Source organism: Palaemon carinicauda, chromosome 2 (genome assembly GCF_036898095.1).
Source record: "Palaemon carinicauda isolate YSFRI2023 chromosome 2, ASM3689809v2, whole genome shotgun sequence".
Lineage (NCBI taxonomy): Eukaryota > Metazoa > Arthropoda > Malacostraca > Decapoda > Palaemonidae > Palaemon > Palaemon carinicauda.
The window spans coordinates 25,600,740-25,605,093 of NC_090726.1; positions in this window are offsets into that span (position 1 = coordinate 25,600,740).

Genomic DNA, 4,354 nt, shown 5'->3' on the forward strand with positions numbered 1-4,354 from the left:
CGAGAAGATTTGAAGCCTTCTTAACGTCTATATATTCAGTACGCATCTATGAGCCCACTTTGAAATATACACGGCATGCTAACTTTGGTGGAAACCCGCCGTTCCGGAGGTGCTCCTGGGCATCTGGGTGCTCTGTCGACAGGTTTGTCATCTCTGCGTAATATGTGCTAAGATACCGGGCATAGTTGTGCTTATTATATGCAAAAGACCATAGCATCATGTCTTTGATAGCAGACAGATGGAGACACTAATTTCCTTTTCTAGAAGCTCGCAGCATGTTCAACATGATGTCTACCATGTCCAAGTACGACATCCAAAATAATGCTAGATCCCCTCGATCCTGGCGCAGACTCTTTGTATACCTCAAAACGTTCAGCCAGTGACACAAATGCTTGGGAGCTCAGTGTCTCTGTGAAGGTCTCCTGGCATATATCTTGGGAAAATGCGTTGACCAAGTTTCGAATGGCAATTTCATCTTCTCCATATATTTCTAAGAACCCCTTCCAGACAAGACGATGTAGAGCTTCATACAATAGTTTGTGGAACCTAACTGAACGATTGTACTGTTTTCGCAAAAGTAGCTTTTCTGCTGACCCCCTCAGTAATCACACCTGATTCAAAGCAAAGATATCTCAACCCAGCATCTTGGAATCGTTTACCAATGATGCTTAAGAGTATACACGGTGTGAAATGTGCCCATCCGAGGAATGACTTCTGAAAATGTATCTCACTGCTTCTAAATTATTTCAGTTGCTTTGGCATATAGTGCTTGGTCAAACATAGCGATAATGCTACTAAGACCTAGTGATCTTCTGATTAGTTGAGACTGGCACAACACCTCATGGACAGTAGACAGCTCAGTGGCAAGGGCAATTAATGTGGGTAGATAACCAACTTCATCAGGGGTGATCTCTACTTCATCACGGACTTGAATGTTGAAGCCTGTCCAGCTCCCCACAGTTTGGTTTGAAGCACAATGTGCATGAGTGAGCAACCAAAGCTAAGTTTTCTTTTTCACTTCATGATTCATTGTCTGGTCATCCATTTCCACATAACCACGAAGAGGAGGTCCAACAAGCTTTCCAGCAATGAAGATGGAAGGAAGCCTTCCCTCAATCTCTATGGTCCGATGTTTTCGCTTCTCTTCATTTATTTGATGCAGCATGACAGGCTGTGGTACAAACATCCTGGGCTGTGCAATGATGCCGTTAACTCGGAGTGATGTCCCTCCTCCGCTCAGTGTCTCCTCCCTCCTATCAATGTTGTCATATGCCAATGTCACTTGAACGTTAGGCTGGATAATTCTTGGTATGGCAACACATCCTTCGTTCAACAACATCTTATGAATACACAGAGCTGTGTCAATCTCTTCAAGTTTTGAGTAAGAAACACCAAGACCACTTCGGTTTAAGAGGTGAATGACCTCAACACAACCAGTTAGGGATATGACAGCATATGGCAGGAGGATGTGTTTAGGAGGTATTACCTTTGCACACGTTATACTATACACGAGGTCTTGCCCAACTGATTCAATGAACCTTTGTAATCAATCCGATACAGGAGCTGAGGGGTCCGATCCACCTGTCAACAGCATTCTCAATATGGTTTTCACAGAGCATGGTATGAAGGCTGCTCCATCTTTCATCTCCTCTGGTACTGGGGGCCATGGCATTTTAACATCATACTGTTTGACATCATTTCTCAGGATATTGGACAAGTTTCGCATCATGACATGTACATTTGAGGTGTTCTGCTTAGTAGCTAGGAGCTCCTCTTCAAGTTTTTCGTTTTCTATGATAAGCTGAGAAAAAGAAAGGTTATCGGGATACACCACCAATTTGCCCATCTCATCTGGTATTACATGAATACTCTCCCCAAACTTCCCCTCAATCTTTCTATGGATGTGCTTTTTAGTTGAGACTGTAACATCCGCTAGGCCTACACCAGACTTTACAAACAGATCAAGCAGGTATTTACATAATTCAGTCATTCTTATCACTTGAGGCTTCTCAAATATAACATCCCTAATGTATTTAAATAGTCCACTATAACAAAGTTCTTCAGTCTTGGCATACTCCTCGTTTGGGTCCGATGCCACAGGATCAGCACTAATGAGAACTTGGTTTGGTATACCTACGGTAGCAAGAACGGTGGTAGTGGCCCTCAGCTGCAACTAGGTCTCGCGACATAATCGCTATCATTCTCTGATCACTTTGGTCAATTGCTGTTTGCCTAACTGTCTGGTCAGAACGAAGTTCTACACATTATGGCTCTCTTGTCTTGATCTTCGTGAGTTATGAACTTATCATAATGTAAAATGTACAGCGCTCTATCTCAATACATTGTAGTCTGTTTAGAAGTTATTTCAGAGAATTGGAATGGGTACCAGTTTTAAATGGGTTAAAGGGCTGTCAAATGACTTCGTCCCTTATAAACCTGACAAAATGTAACCTAGTAAATGAATATTGCAATGTTATAATGGTTAATAGCAGATTTCAGCATACTAAATGATCAGAATATTGAGTAATTTAATTTTGTTTCTTCTGTGGCTAAAAATTGGCTTTTTAAAATAAATGTGTCAAATACCGTTAAGTATCATACCTCAGATACAAATGAATTTAAAATTTCTAGGCATAAAATGGATTTTGACACTTATTATCTCCAATCTGAGCCCATTTCAGTGGAGAAATTCTTATTGGTTCAGTATCTGGGTGGATTTATTTAACAGAGCTACTGATTTCAGGCAAGGGCAAAATCTTGTGACCTTTTGACTTCTAGTGACCTACTTCATTAGCATATGGACAAATATGATATATAATTATGTAGAACATAAAATTCCCAATATTTTGAGTGGTCATACGTAGCAATTGGACCATTACTTCAAAAGATATTGCCATTTATATTTCCCCTACCCCAAAATTTAGGATCCCATATTGGGACCATTCATAGATCTTCATGAGGTGATTATTAGCATTAAGCTACTGCTCTAAGCTTGGCTTCAATTTTTTTTTTCATCTATAGATATATACCTATCAAGAAAACACAGTGACATTTTGCCACCCCAGGTGGTACCAATATCTGGTCTGGCTCATGGACTACTGAATCCCCCTCTAGTTTAGTTACGTTATTAGCGACATCGTATTTCCACCTCACCGAATGGCTTATTCCACTACGGCTTTTCTGACATTGTGTGAATCAATACGACAAATGCAAAAGGGAAGTTACCTCATTACGCCAGCCTATCTAATCATATTCATTATCATAGAAGGAGTAAAATGATAATTTTCTCTATAAATGTCATTAGCAAAACTCAAACGTACAATTACGAATAGTTTTCAGTAAAGGTTATATATACTTCACTTTTAAGAACATCAACAATTTATTTTTCATCATCTTTCTTGATTAATCTTTGAATATAGGTTTTAAAACTAAAAAAGCATTACGTACCCCCACCCCAGCCCAAGCAATGATGGATAATACGCGTCTCATAATCACAGCTACGATAGCTGCGATACAATGATGCAAAATAAGGAAAAAGGATTTGTTCCATGATATATATGTTGAGCTGCAGAAGCAATTTAAACAATTCAAAACGGCACTTATGTAAAGATAGAGAGAGAGAGAGAGAGAGAGAGAGAGAGAGAGAGAGAGAGAGAGAGAGAGAGAGAGAGAGAGAGAGAGGGGCCAAATTATGATAATAAGTGATAAGTAATTTCTCTTTATCAAAGTCTCATCTGATGGTGACGAAGAGTTCAAGTTATGTATTCAGTGAAAAGGAACCGTTATTGGAGAAGAGAGAAAAGGGTTAATTGCCTCTCTAAGCGGAAATAAACCTTATTTTCAAAGATAACAGGTTTAAAGGTTTTAAGGTTTTATGGTTGCTTAGCAATGGCAGGGACAAGGGCCAGTGACAGCCCCTAAATACTGATTAAACATTGTAATTATTGGATAAATCCCAAGCCCCCTCTCCACCCACTGTTTGAGGAATTTAGAATTTTTTAAAAACTTTCTTATCAAATACTCTGGAGTCAAATCATCTCAAAGTTCTTGTAAAAAAATCGATGGACGGCTGAGAAAGTCACCCTCATTTTCAGGATATTGTAGATTGGCAGCTTTTACTAATTTCTCTGAAACTCTCCTTCGTAATTCTCTTTGGAACAACATTCTGCTGATACAGCTCCTTTTCCCTAATTAGTTCCTGCTTGCAAGGAGTTAAGGGAAATTCTTGCAACTACTCTCATTAGACTGCCCTGCATTATCCAGTAGGAGCTTTCAGATATTACAGAGATACCTGGAATCCCTTATTTTATGCTATAATGAAGATGAAGTCAGCGTTCAGTCTCTCACCTGTAAG